Source organism: Aulostomus chinensis, chromosome 4 (genome assembly GCF_037954235.1).
Source record: "Aulostomus chinensis isolate RoL2024-O1b breed Wild chromosome 4, RoL_Achi_v1.0, whole genome shotgun sequence".
Lineage (NCBI taxonomy): Eukaryota > Metazoa > Chordata > Actinopteri > Syngnathiformes > Aulostomidae > Aulostomus > Aulostomus chinensis.
Genome location: NC_141323.1, coordinates 28149420 through 28168813, shown reverse-complemented (window position 1 = coordinate 28168813; position 19394 = coordinate 28149420). Strand labels below are relative to the sequence as shown.

The following is a 19394-nucleotide window of genomic DNA, read 5'->3' as shown; positions in this document are numbered from 1 at the left end:
TGAATAATTGGCCAATCAACATCGCCAAATTTAACGGCGTAGGGGCGCCGGAAAAGTCGCCCCTACGCCAACGTAAAATGCGTGAAGGTTTGGATTGCGAAAGCTAGCTGAGGAGCCCGCGATATTCTTTTTGCGTAGTGAGATTCCCAGATTTCCGATGCCCTACGAAAAAAAATACCGCGAGAAGTGAGTGAGAGAGAAAATGGCGACAACAACGATCGAAGTTCAAGAGCAGCAGTTTCCACCGATTTCGGTGAGATCCCTTTTAAATTTCCCTTTTGCGAGGAGGACCATGGCGGAAAAAATCCGCGTTAAGGAGCTGGGACCGGACAAGCCTGAAATCAACATCCAGCAGCAGTCCAAGGAAAAGGCTAAATCCTACAACAGGACTTTTTGCCGGAGCTGGTTTCAGCGCAGGCCGTTGCTGACGGGTTGTGGAGCAGCCAACGCACTTTTTTGCTTCCCCTGCATCCCTTTCAGGAGTGACCGGTGTGATTCAGCATGGACACAGACAGGAATCACTGACCTGAAGCACCTCTCCGAGCGGATTAAGAAACACAAAAGAGCGAAAATTCACATGGAAAACTGCGTGAAGCTAGCGGTTCTTGGGAAGATTAGCATAGCAACGCAGCTCGATGACAGTCACCGCATCGCTGTAAGGAAGCACAATGATGAGGTAGATAAGAACCGTAACATCTTATCTAAGATAATTAACTGTTAAATTCTGTGGTGCTTTTGAACTGGCTCTGCGGGGACATGACGAAAGTGATTCCTCTGACAACGCTGGAATATTCAGAGGTCCAGTTGACTTGATGGCATCCATTGATCGGTACTTGAGGGAGCACCTTGAAAATGCAACCGTTTTTAAAGGCACCTCGAAGACAGTACAGAACGAGCTCCTGGACTGTATGCTGGCAGTTTTGAGAGAACAGATCCTGGATGAAGTTAAATCGGCAGACTTTTTAGCGATCCAGGCTGATGAAACTACTGACGTTTCAACACAGTGTCAGTTAGTCTTAGTTCTGTGATACATTGACGACCGCCACAATATTCAAGAGCGGTTCTTTGAATTTTTGAAACTGCCCAACACCTGTGCGGATGCAATAGCCAGTGCCTTATTGGAGAGGCTGCACAGCATCCTTTCTGAGGGACAAGAAAAGAAGCTGATTGCCCAGGCCTGTGATGGGGCAGCTGTGATGAGGGGTGCCAAAGGAGGAGTGCAGCGAAAGGTACAAGACATCTATCCAAACGCTCACGATGTTCACTGCTATGCCCATCAGTTAAACCTGATACTGCAGCAAGCAACCTCCCACATCCCTCAGATCAGTCACTTTTTTTTTCTGACATGGGGGGATTTGCTTCTTTTTTCTCTAAGTCAAGCAAGAGAACTGCAGTGCTTGATGAGATGGTTGCGCACCGACTTCCAAGTGCATCATCAACACGTTGGAACTTCAACAGTCGTGTTAACACAGTTTATGAGCACAAGAAGGATCTGGTGAATTGCTTTCAGGCTATCCGGAACAGTGAAGGGTTTGATAGCCAGACAAAGAGAGAAGCTGGTGGCTATGTGAGAATGCTGGAAGATGAAACTTTTTGTTTTTTACTGGCCCTGTTCCACAAAATCATGCCACATGTGGACATCCTTTACAACCAGCTGCAGAAGAGAAACATTGATGCTGTCTACATGGCAGGAGTCACCCAGACATTCATTGACCACATGCAGGCTATCAGGTATGCTAAATTAATTAATTTGTAGCCTAACCTCAATTTCTCTGTATATGTAGACTTAAATGCTTATATATCATCTTATTTAAAGCATTGATTTATCTGTATAATATAATTGACAGTAATGATATCCACCTTTGGTTTTGTTCATGTATCCCTAACCAGTTTTTAGAACTTACTCATGAAACTTATGTGTTGGGTCAGGGAGGATGTGCCTACTCTGGCTGAGGATGAGGAGTTCAGGGGACCTGCTCAGGAGCCACCCGCAAAGAGACGCAGAACCTTGGGAGAAGACACACTGCACCATTTGGCACTGGAGGTAAGAACTTGCTTCTTAGTGTGATTTGAATCACATTATTAAATAAAATCAAAATAAGATGTTGGCCATATGATACAGTGGTCCAGACTTAAATGTATATTCTTTTATGATGATATGAATCATTACAGTATGTTTATTACATAATATAGGCTAGCTCATCAGGTCAATGTATGAAGACAAGTGAAGATGCAATAATTCCTATTTTGTATAATTATATCATTGCATAGGTATGTGACACCATTGTGAGCCATGCCAAGGAGAGATTTAGTTTCACCAAGCATCTTGTCAGCGCCACACTCCTGCAAGGAGACCTGTTCCCACAGCACAGCCGAAAGTTCCCAGATTCAGCACTGAAAACCACAGTGGAAGCCTATCCCTCATTGGACAAGGCCAGACTTCAAACAGAGCTGTCTCTGATCTACGGGAACGAAGAGTTTCAGAGTTGCAGTGGTGCACTGGCTCTCTATCAGGTTTTGATGGAAAATAACCTTCAAGACACGTTCACTGAAACTGTAAGTCTGCTCAACATCCTCATCACCACACCAATGACAACGTCAGAATCTGAGAGGTGCTTCTCCACTTTGAAGAGGATAAAAACTTTTCTTACAAATACCATGGCACAAGATCGGCTCAACGCTCTGGCTATGCTCTCCATTGAGAAAAAACTGACACGAAACATTCCTGGTTTCAACACCAGGGTCATTGAGAAATTTGCCTCCCAGAAAGAGAGACGAGCAAAGTTCCTGTACAAATGACTGCTGAATTCAAACACACACCCAGAAAGACTGAAACAAATAGACAGAGAGACAGAGGGACAGAGACAGGTAGACGAAGAGAGAAAGAGAGACGGACACAAAGAGAGAGAGACAGAGAGAGACACACACACTAAGAGACAGACAAACAGAGATAGAGACACACAGAGAAAAGGACACAAAGATGGAGACAGAGAAGGAGACAGAGACAGACACAGATGAACAAAGAGAGAGACACACACATTGTTGATTTGGATTGTATAGATTAAGCTCAAATCACCTTCTGTAAAGTTAACATCATTGTATAATATTTGATCGCATAAAATTTACTGTAGTTGTAAATTGTTGTTGTTTTTTTTTGTCTTTGAAACTGTCGATTTTAAGAAGGAAAGTGAATACTATTTTAAAACATTTAATAATTGTCCAGCTGCTCTTTTTGAATGATTATACTAGACTAGGCACGGAAATGTTTTTGGCACACCAGCCCCACCAAGAATTTTTTTCACCAGCCACCACTGGCTTCTGTCATTTAGTTTCCAGGAAATGTTGATGACACACTGGGATTTCTTGTTCTCCTGCTGTCACTGTCAAGTGCCAGCTTAACATGTGAGAGGTAGCAGGATCCATGCATGTGTTCATGTTTACAGCAGACAAGGAGGAAACCTTGGAGGATTTCAGGGACTTTTAGCAGTGGTTCACACTTCAGGTGTGAAAGCTTCTCAGTATAAAATTTTAAGTGAGCGAGCCAGGAGTTGAAGCTAGAATCTTCTGACAGTAGTCAGTCATGCTATCCATTGCACCACCAGCCCTGTGAAGACCTCTTCATGTTCATGTGTACTTGATTTTATAGACAATCCAAACGATCTGGTGGCATTTTCAGGGGACACAATGGTGCAGTGGTCAGCACTGTTGCCTCACAGCAAGAAGGTTCCAGATTTGAGCCCCAATTGTGTGAGTCTGCATGTTCTCCCTGTTCCTGTGTGGGTTCTCTCTGGGACTCCAGCTTCCTCCCACAGTCCAAAGACATCAAGAGGGGACGAGGCTGATTGATACTCTAAATTGACTGTAGGTGTGGCTGTGAGTGTGAATGGTTGTCTGTCTCTGTGTGTTGGCCCTGTGATGGACTGGTGACCTGTCCAGGATGAACCCCGCCTCTTGTCCGAAGGCTGCTGGGATAGGCTCCACCCCCACACACAAACCTTGACATATAATCAGTGGAGAAAAGGAAATTAATCTACACTCATGACTGAATCTGTTTTGAGAACTGAACTGGATATAAACTCTGAGAATTCAGAGTAAGGACCAGGAGGGTGGGACACAATAATAGATAGGAGGAAATGTGGAGTCTGGGTTCTTTTCTAGAATGTGAAGGCAATGACAGTCCTGCCAAGTGACATCACTGACATGAATGGATGACTTCAGTCACATGACTGGATGACTTCAGTCACATGACTGGATGACAGTGTAGATTCCAATGTAGAGGTTGGGGAAATAGTCTCTGAGAATCCAGCTTGAACCAACGCCCTCCTTGTTCTTCAAAAACCCAAACAGCGACCATCAGTCTCCCTCCAATCCTGTACTTGGGTTCAATGTTGCTGTTCCATTTTGCAGCAGTAGGTGTCGCTGTGATACCAGGTTCAGTTCAAGAGTCCCAACTCCAGCTCATGTTGGTGACCTCAGTGGCAGGGTAAAATGGCGCTTCAGTGGATCATGTGGATCAACTCATGTCTGTCCTCACTGCTCCACAGGTCTGTCAAATGTTCTGTAAAATAGTTTGACCACAGCAGAGATGCTAGATTAGGAGTTGATGGGAGTTGTTGCAGATACCAGTGTCCAAAGTCCAGCTTGAACCCAGTTTGTGCACTTATTTGTCAAGCTAGCAGAGATTCTTTTCACTGCCAAGCTAAAGTGACTTCTGTCAACAAAGGTAAACATACAAAAGGATATTTCTACTGTCAGTTCAAGATTTTTATCAAACTCCTTTTTCATAGCTTCAACCTTCCTCTTGTGTTAGCTTTCTGTTCCCATCTCTGATGTTAACAGGTCAGTTTTGACCCTCGTCTTCAACCAGCTGTAAAATAAACTAAAAACAATTTTCGATCATCCAAGTTGTTTCCCATCTCCTGGTTACCTTGTTAGGCTTCCTTATCCATGGAAATATTGATGGGAATATTTTGTTGTGGGCCTCTGGACCTTTTTTTAGTCAGTAAAACCTCGATTTCAGTTAAAAAAATGATCAAATGAACCTCAAGAAAATCATAGAAATAAACAAAATGTTGTTGTGTTTCCTGATCATTACTGAGGGGTGTTAGAACACATCTCTGACATGGATTGGTTTTATTTATTATTCATTTTAATATTATTAACTATTGTAACATCCATGGTGTTATGGGTCAGTTTCGACCCTCATATATTTACCTCAAGAAAAAGGCAAAAAAGTCTCTTTTTTTTCAGCAATAGAACTTTAATACAAACACAAAATGAAAAGCAGAAATGGAGTGACTGCAGGAACAGGAGCTCCATGGAGCTCAAAGGAGTGATCACTCTCAACTTTGAGCAGTCCTGTTCAGAGTTTTCCAACAGGGCTTTGAGAGACCAAGAGTTCCCCAGAGCTGCAAGGAGGAACAAGAAGGAGACTTGGAAAAAGAAGGGAGGGAAACCTTTTGATGTGTTATGAACTTAAGTCACATAAAGTTCTCCATTTATTGAGTTTGTATTTTAAAAGTTCATTGTGCAGTTCAGTGTTGAACAATAAAGAATGTGTTTATTGGTGATAAAGCATTTCAAGCTTTAAGTAGGAGGAATTGCTTTCTTGATCACCCCTTGACTAAAAACACCTACAAAATAAAACACACCACTGCTGTGGGCACCCACCTCATGGGAGTCAGGCCCCTGGTGGTCATGGCCCCCAGGAGCCGTGGTGGGCGTCCCTGATTTTCATTTCTGAAAGGTGGCAACCTGACAGCAAACAAACCCATCCTCTGAACCAGGAGTCTCAGTTGAGGCTGCATCTGAAACCAAAGACTTTGTATGAATAACTGTCAACCCACATTCTTTGTCTGGACTAAAAGTTAATTAGTTAACAGTTGGCTAAGCTACCTGTGGTCAACTACTGATTTAAAAAAGGTCCAGAGGCCCACAACAAAATTTTCAAATCATCCAGTCATGTGACTGAAGTCATCCAGTCATGTGACTGAAGTCATCCAGTCACATGACTAAAACCATCCAGTCCCGTGACTGAAGCCATCCAGTCATGTGACTGAAGTCATCCATTCATGTCAGTGATGTCACTTGGCAGGACTGTCATTGCCGTCACATTCTAGAAAAGAATCCAGACTCCACATGTGGCTCCCATGATAACAGATGGACCTCTGGTTGGAGGCTGGACGATGATGTTTGGACTTGAAGGAAAACTCCTTGTCCAAATTCCATTGTGTTCAAATTAAAAGTCCCACAATAAGAAGTAGCTGAATCTGACAGGTGAAGGTTTGGAACTCCAAGATGGTTGATGTTTTCTTGACTTGATGCTCTGACTGTCAGGGTAGATGACAGCTTCTTTCTGCTGCTGCATCTGATTGGCTATGATTGGAGGTTTTACCTCCCAAGGTTGTCTGGTTCCAGGGGAAATTTGAAAATTCCAGTCCCCAACCTTGGCTGTTCTGAAACTCTTCTACTGAATCACTCCTGAGCTGCAGAAAGAAAAAATACCAGTGCCCAACCAGATCAACTTCATGGCTGCTGACAGCCTCAGACACTTGATTTCCATCAATCTGGAGCCAAGAAGGCCCTCACCTGTGGTTCTCCTCCAGGAGGGTCCAGGTTCTGCCATTGTGGCTCCTTGTGCCACTGCCAGAGAGCCTCAGCTGCACACTGCAACATTTCAAGAGGAGATTTACATTCCTTCAAATGTCCTGACATCTTCTTCCAATGGTTCTGTTCTATCTTTATATTTTAAAATCAATCACACAATGAAAGCTGCCACAGCTGGTTTAAGTGAGAGAACACACGAAGAGATTTGAAACCAGTAAAATATGCTTTTCTGTATGCAAACTAGTGAGGGGCATGGAAGGATATTTTACCACCAATACAGAACCCAAACTTTAGTCATGTGATGAGATGGCGACTGTGAAGAGTGATTATGAAGTTAATGGACAAAATGTGAATTGAAAGTAAATACATTAAAAAATACTAAAACAAATAAATAAAAGAAGGAGCACAAATGACATTTTTCTGCACAAAATTACTGGTATTAGACTGCATTTTTGGTTCATGAGTAGATGAAAGAGTATCACATATATATGATATACATGTGATACATGCACGTGGCTTTGGACAAAAGCTTAAAGAAATTGTAGAATTATTTAAACATACCAAGTGGACTGTTTCAGGTTTCTTGAAGATGCTTCAGCTCTCATCCAAGAGGCGTCTTCAGTTTTCTTCACTGATGGGAGGATTTATAGCTCTGTGGGGGCGGGACCTTCTACAGAGGTGATTGACACATGTGAGCTCTGGGTGTCAGAGTTGTTTTGGTCAGGTTGTGAAAGGGAAGTTGACTCAACTGGTATCTGTGTCAGTTAAAAGCCTCACAGTAATTCCATAATGTAGGAGTAGAAACCAGAATCGCTCACGACGAGGATGGGATTCGAACCCATGCGTGCAGAGCACAATGGATTAGCAGTCCATCGCCTTAACCACTCGGCCACCTCGTCTGCTGACAGCAACCCTGAGCTTTTAAACACCTGAACTCTTTGGAGCCTATTTTTCAGAAATGGACCCAGCAGGAGCCACTGAACACAACTCTGACATAATCAGGCTTCTTCCCAGCAGCATCGTGCTACAGAAGGCAGAATACAGACCATCGACACATCATCAGAGTGAACACCAGCTGATGTTTACAAGTTTAATTCACCTTTTACTACAAAATGACATCCAAGCTCAGATTCTCTTGTCCTGATTGAACAAGTAAATGTTTAAGAAGATGAGAGTACCAGACTTTTTCATCCAAGGAAACAATCATCCTATCACTGTCCTATGCAGAGTTTCTTTAAAAAAAAAAAGTGAGACAACCTCAAGATTTTCTTTTCCTCTTGTTGGATTTTGCCACAGAGAATCAGAGACAATCAAAAGCTTGTTGGACTTTAACGTTGGAGGACTGAACAAGTCATGACATCATCAGTTTTACCTTCACAGGTGCTTCATTTACTTTACTTTCAATTTTACAGAGGTAGAACCTGAAATCAAAGCTGTCCATCAAAAGAAGTGAAAGCTTCCCAGGCTGTGATGTTCTTGTCTACAAACTCTGTCTTGTATGGAGCTTCAATCTTGAATAAAAAGAAGATAACACTTGTTGTGATTTGGCGCTTTAAAAATAAAACTTACGACTTACATGGAAACTGTCTGGGGGGGGGGGGTGGAGCCTCCATCAGGTATGTGTTTGATATCTGAATTCTGTCTCTGATGTCTGAATTCTGTCTTTGATCTCTGTGTTCTGAGCATTGATCTCCTGCTTCAGTCTTTGATCTCTGACTGATCCTAAACTAATCAAAGGATCACATCAGCATATTGGTTTAGTCTACAGATGGTGATTTTACCTATTTGAAGCCTTATTTTGTGTTTGATGGACATTTTTAAAATCATTAATGACTTTTTGACTGAACATCCTGGACAATGTGGTGCCTGATGAGTAGACAACTTGGGTACAAAGTTGAAGAGGAGGGTTTTTGGAGAGGGGATATTTTTGCAGTGTTCCAAGTCAATAATAACTGTGGCAAAATGTCATCATTTTTCAAAATGTCCTCACGAAGATGGTTTGTAATTCTGTCTCTCCCTCATCCTCAGCTGCTGCAGCACTTTAAAGAAAACCTTTGACTCGTGGATCTAACAAAGATCAGATGTTGTCTCCTCCAGAACATCAACACTTTAACGTTGTTGGCAGGACTCCAACCTGAGCAGGGAGACCCCAATGGATTTCTAGTCCATCGCCTTCACCACTTGGCCACAACAACCACATTCACACACACATTTGTAAAAGATTCACATTCACACAATTCTTTAAAATTGTGTCACAAGCCCATTTGTGTGAGGTCCTATTTTCTCTTTTTCAGCATTCCTTTGTTTCCAGGTCTCTAATAAGTGCAGAATTAAAAAGACAAGCAAGCTGGATCCATCCTGGGCAGGTGATATGAGCCATTGACCACTGGCCAGAGACCCTGGCACAGACTTTGGGGGGTGGTGAGAGAGAGCATTTCTACAATTATATTATACATTTATAGAATTCTACAATCCTACAATTTCATTGAGCAGACGCTTTTGTCCAGAGCCACTTGCATATTTTTTCGGTGAGTTTGGCTCCTGAGCTCAAGACAGTTGTGACTCATAAAGGACAGCTTCAAATGCAGCTGTGAAGCCTCATTGTCAGCTGGGAGGAACGACAGGTGTCTCCCTCTAGTGGCTCCTCACAGCAACACGAGCCTCATTTCATTCACATGCGTCCACCACCTCACTACCAAAGGCCAGTTGGGCCTCCACAGACAGGTGAGTTTCAAGTGTTGGACAAAGGTCTTTAAGATGTTCTTATTAATTCTATAACATCTGAGATTAAAATCTATGGAATTACAACCAACAAGCAGTCAAACACCTGATCAGATGCTCCTTCATTAGGCTGAGAAGAATCAATCTAAACTGGGATGAAGAAAATTAATTGAGAAGAGAAACCTACTGATTGGATGACATGGACCCACCTGATTCATGTCAGCCTTGTTGGAGCAGAAAGAGGTGGATCAGAGGAATCAGTGGATCAAGACTCAGGTGTCAGATGAAGAATCTCTTTATTCACAATGGAGTCAGAGAAATCTTCCAACGTGAACGTGACAGACCATTTTATACCAAAGACAGGCTGTGTGTGTGTGTGTGTGTGTGCGTGTGTGTGTGTCCCTACTGACTGGAAACTGAATAATAACCAGACTAACTTTTGTTATAGACCAAGTCTGGGTGACTCACTAAAATCATAACTGAAGTGATTATTTAATTAATAAACAAAACATTTGTCCAAAAGTCATGATCAAATTCATGTAAAATCTGAGCAACGAGGGTTTGAAAATGTTCAAATGAGCCAAAACAATGTCCTGGGATCCAACCAGGGACCTTTAGATCCACACCAATCTTCCCTGACCTCATAGAAACTGGAACATTTCAACAAATAAATTCAAATTCAACTCAGCAGCAACTCTAGAACAGTCAGAGCACTTGCTAATTCCCCTGTTAGCTCCAGATCAGACAATGCAGGCTCACCTTCACACTTGGTTGTACGACCGTCACCAGTTGAAGCCTCTCTGGTTCAACAAACTCTGGGGACTCAAGACACAAATCAGCACCGGTGCAGGTCCAGATCTAGATGTTAGCTGATGGGGACAATGGCTTAAGGGAGCTCCAGGTAGCTGGTTTGAACTGGTCCCTCATCTCTGTGAGTAGAAACCATCTGAGGTCGAGGGTGAAGATCTGCTTTGACCTCCTGATCTCCCAGTAAAGCCAGTATAGATGTTGAGCTTGGAGGAGTTGATGGCCTCCTTCATCTTCTTGTTGGAGATGTTTGCTAAACTCAGCACCACCACAGATCAGAGGAAAGTCCACTTGTCAGCTGGACACTGGAGTTTCTAGTGACCTGCAGGATCTTAGTTGTGGTGGCAGCAGGCCTGTTCCAAGAGCTTTGCTCACATTCATGATCAGGCTTCATCATGGTTCTGGACCACTGTGTGATAGGAGCTGATCCTGGAGCAGCAGAAGACAAATATAGAGAAGAAAAGACAAAAGACAGAGAGAAATGAGGGAGAGAATGACAAAAAGATGGGGAACAAGATGAGGGTGAAAGACAAGCAGAGAGAAAGACAGGGGGACAGGGGGATGGAAGACAGACACACAACCAACAACAGCAACAGCAGCAATAATAGTTTTGATATTGTCCTGTTATTGATGTTTTCATGTGAAAGTGGCATATTTAAGATAAAAGACACTGTTAGAACAGAAAGATCCTGAAAACCCACCAACCAGAGGTGTGTCTGGTACAGATGTGGAATTATTGGCTCACAAAATGTTGAGGCAACTGGGAAGAAGAGAAACAAAAAAGGCTTGTTTGATTCAGACATTCATCAAAAATGGTCCTGTCGAACTGTTCAATGTGTCATGACTTCAGAGGCTCAAATCCTCTCTAAGTTCTAGTGAGAGTGGAAGAGATTATAGGGAGAGAAGAGGAGAGAAGCAGGGCCCTCCCTCTGAGCTGAAATAGCTCAGTTGGGAGAGCGTTAGACTGAAGATCTAAAGGTCCCTGGTCCGATCCCAGGTTTCAGCAGAGGAACAGCACTGACTTTACTTTCCAGTGGAGGAACTGCAGACATGAAGGAAACTAACATCTTGTCCTGTGCATTCTTATGACATTCAAGACATTTTTGGAGCCTCTTGCTGGATTTTGCCACAGAGAATCAGAGCCAATCAAAAGCATGGTGGACTTGGACATGGAGGATTGAACAAGTCAAGAAAGCAGCAGTTTGACCTTCACAGGTGTTTCTTTTCCTGTCTAAATGCTGTAGAAAGAGCCTGAGTAGCTCAGACGGTAGAGCATCAGACTTTTAATCTGAGGGTCCAGGGTTCAAGTCCCTGTTCAGGCGCTGTGCTGGTGTTCCAGTGTTTGACAACATGGTACTGGATGAAGTTTCGTGTTGAACAAACTGTTATCATCAGAAGTAGAAGTGTTCTTGTCTTGCCACTGTGAGACTGTAGCTGCAGGTCAAATGTGAGATAAAAGTGACTAATAATAATTTCATGTGGCATGCAATTAACGAAAGACCACAAATAACACTGGTCAAGTTAATTTTATTTATATTGCACCAAATCACAACAAAACTTATCTCATGACACTTTACAGGTAGAGCAGGTCCAGTACCAAACTCCTTCAATGAATCTACACCCAACAATTCTCCATCAGCAAGCACATCCTGCAACAGCGGCGACAAAAACCTTCCTTTTAACAGGCAGGAACATCGAGCAGATCCAGGCTCAATGGGGACGGCCTTCTGCTTTGACCGGTTGGGGGGAAAGAGAACAGGAACAAAACAGATAATGGAGGAAGACGGCTATGTAGAAGGAAAGAGAGGGACAGAGATAAAGAGAGAGAGAGACTGATGGACAGACGGTGATGTGAGTAGGTGGAGCTACGGGTGGCAGCTTGAGCCTCTTCAGCTCTGCAGCCTCCTCCAGCAGCACCCAGATCTGGAATGAGGGGAGCCTAAAAGGCTCCTGAGAAGGAGACAAGTTAGTAATACCTATGAGTATAATTAATGTATGACACATATAGGAGGAGAGAGAGGAGTAGAGAGAAGCCCAGTGCACTGCATCTGCCATCTGTCTACTTCAAATTACACACTGCATGACATTCAATTTCAAAGCTGCAGAAAGGCGCTTCAAGAAAAGGTGTGTGAGGGAAGCTCGCTCATGCTGGTCCCCAAAGACTCAAAGCTGCCCTTTCCTCACAAAGAAACAAAAAAGCTTACAGCACCTGGTATTCCCAAGCAGTCTCCAATCCAAGTACTAACCAGGCCCGACCCTGCTTAGCTTCCGAGATCAGACGAGATCGGGCGTGTTCAGAGTGGTATGGTCGTAAGCCCTTGACTCTGAAACACATGGGCTCTATATCCATTTCACACACTTTACAACCTCAGAAAAAAAGTGATGCGCAACAGACTCACGGTCTTTTCACACGCCAAATGGGTGTCCTATCAATAAAAGAAAAGAATGTTGATGTCATCTAGAGAAAAGTACTACATCTGCCATCTGTCTACTTCAAATTACACGCTGCATGACATTCCATTCCAAAGCTGCAGAGGGCGCTTCAAGAAAAGGTGTGTGAGGGAAGCTCGCTCATGCTGGTCCCCAAAGACTCAAAGCTGCCCTTTCCTCACAACGAAACAAAAAAGCTTACAGCACCTGGTATTCCCAGGCAGTCTCCCATCCAAGTACTAACCAGGCCCGACCCTGCTTAGCTTCCGAGATCAGACGAGATCGGGCGTGTTTTTTTTTTTGTCTTTTATTATCCAAAATACATCATACATTTTTACCAACTGTACATTCTTATTTACATGACAAAATTTAACAATTATATAAAAAATAAATTCCTTCAGGAAAGAAATCTTACCAAAAAAAAACCCCACCCTTGATACACCTCGAACTTGATGAAAACACCATCAGAGGTTTTTTTTTCTTGTTTTTTTGTTGTTGTTTTTTTTATTTTTATTTTAAATTAAGTTAAATTTAGACAAATAAACCAACACTATGTGCCTATAGCCACTGGAGCGATGCAGGTCATTCCAAAAAAAAATAAATAAAAATTAAAGAGAGAGAAAAAACTCATGGGACTAAAAAGAACAAATTCCTGTCGTGAAGTGTCACACACACAAATTTTTTTTTTTAAATGAAATTTTATCAAAATGAAATGTTAAACACACGAAAAACATAAACCACCCAATTTGCTCACCCCTTTATTAAATTTGAAAAATACTTTGCTTGATAAAAAAAGAGACTACTTAGCTGGGAATTTGAAGAGAAAACATACCATTGTCAATCTTGTTGATTTCAATTTTGCCATTTGCTATGTTGAAAAATGTGTTTTTCCTGCAGAAAGTGTTTTCAAAAATATCCTTGTCCATGTCATGTAAGATTTGTAGGTGCGTCAAGAGTGTTGTGTAAAAAAACCCAAATATGTTTATTTTCTTCTTTTCATAGAGAGCGTAGTTTCTAGTTGTCCATATTGATTTTTTTGCAAAAGTGAGTATGGTATTTATGAGAGTCCTGTTCTGATCCTTTTGTTTCAGTGTTGTACCAAAGAGAAGAGTCCATGTCCATAGTGTTTCATCTGTCAAACTGAAATTGCAGTGCTCTTGCAGTAGCATCCTTATGAAATTCCTAAATTTATCCGATTCCTTGCAGTTGATGAATAGATGCTCCTGGTCTTCCGGTTCTTTATTGCAGATTTGGCATGTCCTACTGTAGTTTTCCTTATTAATCTGGTGTAATTTGATTCCTGTGAAAATTCTCCTGTGTCTGATATTGAATTCTAGCTTGAAAGTATTGCTGTCCATGTAAGGTATGTTAAGGTTTTGCCAGATTTTTCCTATCGGTATTCCCTTGAATAATTGTGCCCAGTGTTTTTCTGCTTTTGGAGTGCGTTTAATTGAGTTAATCCCTATGGTGTACCAGTCCTTTGTTTTCACCTGTGACAGCTCTTTCCCTGTGTACTGTGTGACAAGCTCAAGCGGTGGGAGTTCGGGGTCTGCTCTCGATTTGTCCGTGATGATTAAGTTTCTCCACAGTGAGGTTATGTTTCTGTTGATTTTGTTACCTAGTCCATTGAGGTAATCCTTTCTGCACGGTGTCCCTGTTTTTTTGAGTTGGGTTGTGACTTTCCTGAGACTGAACAGACCCCTTTCCCCCACCACTTGACCGACCCTTGTTATATTATGTTGCTGAAGTGCCCTGCATTTAAGTGTCCTACCATTGTGTGTGAAAAAGGTGCTTTCGAGAAAAGGTAACTGCAGCACATGACTTTTCTGACTGCACTTAGGCCTGAGGTGGGGCAGGAATTTGCCCCATGCCTCTAGCACCTCCTGGTAGAACATCGGTAGCGAGCCATGGCTTTTCCCAGGAAGGAGGTGATAAAGAGGGAGTTTCTCCCCCTCCCCGTACTCAGCCAGGTAGCCCGCCATTGTGTCCTCCCAGGGGTACTGCCTGTTCGAATCGAGAAAATTTCTAACTAATTTGGCCCTGAGTGCATCTTTTTTTGCACTGATGTCAATTAGTCCTAATCCCCCCTCCCTTTTATTAGCAATTATCACCCGATGAGCGATCGAATTTCCCTTTCCCCTCCAAAGGAAGGAGGAGATCGCTTCATTGAGCGAATTTAGTGCCCACTGCGGTAGCTCACAGGCCCACAAAACATGATTAATTTTTGACAGTATTAAGGCATTGATGACAATTACCTTTCCTCTCAGGCTTAAACCCCTACTTCTCCATAAATTAAGTGTATTTTCTACCTTTTTTACAAGTTCTCTCCACCCTAAGTCCCTGGCTTCCCCTTCATTTTTATCAATGTATACACCCAGTATTTTCCTGTATTCTTTAGTGCTAAAACCCCAATTATTTTTTAAACTATTTTTACCGAATTCCATCATTTCTGACTTATTTCTGTTAACCTTAGCTCCTGATGCTTTTTCATATCTTTCTAGATGTTTTATAATATAATTTAAATTTTCTTCATTTTTAAACATTATATTGATATCATCCGCAAATTGTGCTATTTTAACGACTTTGTCTCTATATGTTTTTATACCTATAATATTCTTATCATTCATTATACTTAAAGCTAGTGGCTCAGCAACAATACTGTATAAAAGAGCCGAAAGCGGGCATCCTTGCCTTACCGATCTTTTTAATTTGATCTTTTCTGTTAGTTGTCCATTTATCTTTATTTGACTGTATGCGTTATCGTATAATAATTTAATCCATCTAATAAAGCCTTCACCGTATCCAAATCTTTTTAAAGTTTTATATAAGAAAAGATGTTCTACTCTGTCGAACGCTTTCTCCAAATCAATTCCGAGCAGATACCCCCCCTGTGCTGCCATTGTCCTGACGGTATCCTTTATTGTAAGGATCGTATCTATGATGTCTCTATCTGGTATGCCGTATGCCTGTGTATTACCAATAATGGTTCCTATTGTAAGTTTAAGCCTGTTTGCCAGTGTTTTGGTCAGTATCTTGTAATCTGTATTGAGTAAACTTATTGGTCTATAGTTTGTTATATCCTGTTTTGAACCTTTATTTTTGTAGATAAGTGAAATTATTCCTGCAGTGAATGTATTGGATGTTCTCTGTTCCCGTTCCATTGAGTGGTACAATGACAGCAACAGGGGAGCTATCTGCTCTTTGAAACAAATATAAAATTCTGCTGTTAAACCATCTACCCCTGGACTTTTGTTTTTATTTAAGCTATCTATTGCCGTCTTTATCTCATTAATAGTAATTTGTGCATCAGACCATTCCTTATCCTCCACTGAAATACTAGTTTGGATATTTGATAACAACTTGTCTACCTCTTCGCTATTGCTATATCCATTATCAAATAATTCTTTATAAAACTCTGTAGTTACTCTTAGTATATTTTCTTGATCGTCATATTCTTTTCCAGTTATATCGTTGATTTTTTCTATTATAGTTTTGTTTTGTTTTTGCTTTTCGAGCCCCAAAAAATATGCGGTGCATTTTTCTCCTTCTACTAAATTTTTAACTCTGCTTCTTATCATTGCACCTCTGCATTTTATTTTTTCTATGTTTCCTAGTTTTGCTTTATATAATTCATAGTTTTCTGTGTTTCTGTTCGGTTCTTTATCAAATAATGCTATTTCATGATTGATTAATTTTCTTAGTCGATTTTCTTCCAGCTCCTCTCTCCACTTTTTCTCTTTACTATAATTTATACTACTTCTTTTAATTCTTTGCTTTAGAATTTCCCACTTTTCTATAAAATTATTTTCTATTTTCATTTCAATTTTTGCATAATCAAGCAGTTTTGTGATTTTTTTAACGTAAATTGAATCTGCCAGGAGGCTGGAGTTGAGGCACCAGGTACCTCCCCCCCGAAACCTCCTGCAGCACCCAAGTAACACTCAATTGTTGCGTGATCACTCCATGCGTTATAATTATATTGTATTTTATTGATCTGTTTTGTTGCTTCAGGGGCCGCTAGACATAAATATATTCTGGCTTGTTTCATTTTTCCCTGCACAACCTGTCTTCTGGAGTACTCTTTCTTGAATGGGTTGTGAATTCTCCATACATCTGTCAAATTGTGAATATTCATTAAATTATATAGCTCAGTTCTGCTTGTGTCATTCTTGTATACATTGTTAATTGATATATCATCCTTAGTTAATGCGATATTGAAATCTCCTATTATTATGGTTCTATGATCTATCCATCTGCTTATACTATTTAGAAACATTTTCCTTTCCTTTCCACAGTTACTGGCATATATGTTAACAATTCTGTATGTTCTATTGTTTATGCAAACATCTATAATAAGTATTCTACCTTTCTTGTCATGATATATTAACTTGCTATTGGTACTTATAGTCTTTTTTACTAAAATAGCTACGCCACAAGATTTACTTGTGCCGTTGCTAAAAAAGACATCTCCTTCCCACATTTTGCTTGCTGCCGCCACGCTATCCCCTTCCCACCTTGTCTCCTGTAAGCAGAGAATGTCACACTTGCTTTTAAGTAAAATGGCGGTCATCCTGCCATAAGTGCGGAGTCCATTGACATTAAGGGAGTGCAGCAGAAACATGGTCAGACCAAAAAAACCTTTAAACAGCCAATTTTCCCTCAAGATTTTTTACCTCTCCCTCCTTCTTTCTTCTGTTTTTTCTTCATCGCAGCATCTTTTATTGAGGTGTGCTTTTTCCAAATATTTTTGATTGTGGCAAAGTCCATTTCCGAGTCACTGTTTGATCTACTCTGAGGAGGGAAGGTGGAGGGCACATTTAAGGCAGGTACCCTGGTGGATGTGGCTGCCGCCGGCTGCAATTCTCTTGGGGTGTCCCCTACCTCCATTGATTCCAGGAGTTGAGAAGGCTCCGGCTCCTTTTCGGACCCGTTTCCTCCTCCATCCTTTCCTCTCTGCTGTGGGCCTGAGTCAGTGCTCATGTCATTCAGACTTGAACCAAGCCTTGTGCCTGGGCTCTGCACCACTTTAGGAGGGCTCTGGGTTCTCTGAGGGGCGTAACCCTCACCGGCAGCCTGCTTGGCGGCGCCACTACCCACCTCGTCATCTTCCTCCTCATCCTCCGTTCCTCCCTCACTTAAACCTTCCATCTCACTGTACAGCTCCTCAGATCCAGATTCCACCACAATATCCTCATCACTATAATTACAATTACATTCATCAATTTTGTTCCAACACACCTCACATTTCTGTATCTTATTAGGTTTCCTGTTGCACTCCCTTGCATAATGCCCCTGGACACCACACTTATGGCAGGAGAACTCAGGACAGTCCCTTAGGATGTGCCCCGGCTGGAGGCACATCCTACACACCCTAGCCTGCCTATCATGTATGACCCTGAAATATTCCGGTCCTATTGCTGTGTCAAACCGTGCTGAATAAGGCAGAGATTGGACCTTGTCTGTAAATTTTACTTTGAGAAACCGCGTCCCATCAGCAATTTGCGTACCCGGCCACATCCTCCTCCTTATAGTTGATGCAGCTGAGACTCCCCACCCTTCTAGCTTTTGTAAAATTTCCTCATCTCTGATGTAAGCTGGTAAGCTTAAAAAAGAAACCATGAGTTCATCATTACACAGATCTTTGACATGCACTGTGTTGTCCCCAATTTTGAAACCATCTAGGATTCTCTCTTTCCCTTTGATGTGTGACATGGTAATTTCATATTTCTGCGGCCCTGTCGCCCTACAGGCTATTAAACCTCCACACAGTGCTCTTATGCATCTCATTAATTCGAGAACTGGGACTTCATCCTGCCCAGTTACCTCGACACTGACCGTCAGTTCTCTGTCAGACTTGTGGTCGCCACCCGCAGATTTCGCCGCTCCATGTCGCTGCTGCAGCTGCCTTTCCCCACCAGACGCCGCATCTCTTTCCGCCGCCAATTCTCTCTCACTCTCCGTCGCCTCTCCAGTAGCTCCTCGCTGCCCAGGTCTTCTCGGAACCACGTCTTCAGCTCTGTTCTTCAGGCCACCAGCTCTCGTTGCCTGTGGACCGGCTCCAGCGCTCCTTCCACACATCTCCTCTGAATCAGCCGCTGCTCGCCGTCTTTCCCCCGCTGTCGCTGCGGAAGCCGCTCTCGCATTTCCCTCCGGCAGTTTTCCTTCCGACTTCTTCATGTTTCGTTTCTGATTGTTTCTTTTAACAAGCAACCATTTTTCATTTTCTTCACCTGTTTGTGCGTTTATGTCAAGTCCGTTTTCCATGCTCGTAATCTGAAATCCGTTTGCAGAGTTCAAATCCATTTGGTCCGTCCGAAAGTTTTCAATTAGGAAAAAAAAAACTCAAATTGACCTCCCCCGATCAGTATAAAAACTGTCGGGGGGAAAAAATGTTCACTCTAAAAACGAACCAAAAATGCACGGAAAATAAGGAAGAACAATGAAAAAGGCTGAAAAAAACGAAAGAAATGGGAAAAGCGGAGTCCGCGACCACCGTGTGTCGTGCTGTCAGCGTACCGTCTGATTGGCGCATGCGTGTTCAGAGTGGTATGGCCGTAAGCCCTTGACTCTGACACACAAGGGCTCTATATCCATTTCACTCACTTTACAACCTCAGAAAAAAAGTGATGTGCAACAGCCTCACGGTCTTTTCACACGCCAAATAGGTGTCCTGTCAATACAACGAAAAGAATGTTGATTTCATTGAGAGAAAAGTACTGCATCTGCCATCTGTCTACTTCAAATTACACACTTCATGACATTCCATTCCAAAGCTGCGGAGGGCGCTTCAAGAAAAGGTGTGTGAGGGAAGCTCGCTCATGCTGGTCCCC

General features: G+C 42.2%; 4 non-coding genes across 4 annotated transcripts; 2 read left to right on the top strand and 2 right to left on the bottom strand.

Annotated features, from left to right (window-relative positions):
• Nucleotides 1-7423: 7423 nt before the first annotated feature.
• trnas-gcu (transfer RNA serine (anticodon GCU)) lies at nucleotides 7424-7505 on the bottom strand. The gene has a single exon. It is a non-coding gene; the product is annotated as a tRNA-Ser (tRNA).
• Nucleotides 7506-11067: 3562 nt separating this feature from the next.
• Nucleotides 11068-11140, top strand: trnaf-gaa (transfer RNA phenylalanine (anticodon GAA)). The gene has a single exon. It is a non-coding gene; the product is annotated as a tRNA-Phe (tRNA).
• A 243-nt stretch (nucleotides 11141-11383) lies between these two features.
• On the top strand, nucleotides 11384-11456 carry trnak-uuu (transfer RNA lysine (anticodon UUU)). Its single transcript has one exon. It is a non-coding gene; the product is annotated as a tRNA-Lys (tRNA).
• An 875-nt stretch (nucleotides 11457-12331) lies between these two features.
• Nucleotides 12332-12450, bottom strand: LOC147265187 (5S ribosomal RNA). The gene has a single exon (XR_015114671.1). It is a non-coding gene; the product is annotated as a 5S ribosomal RNA (ribosomal RNA).
• Between the last annotated feature and the right edge of the window lie 6944 nt (nucleotides 12451-19394).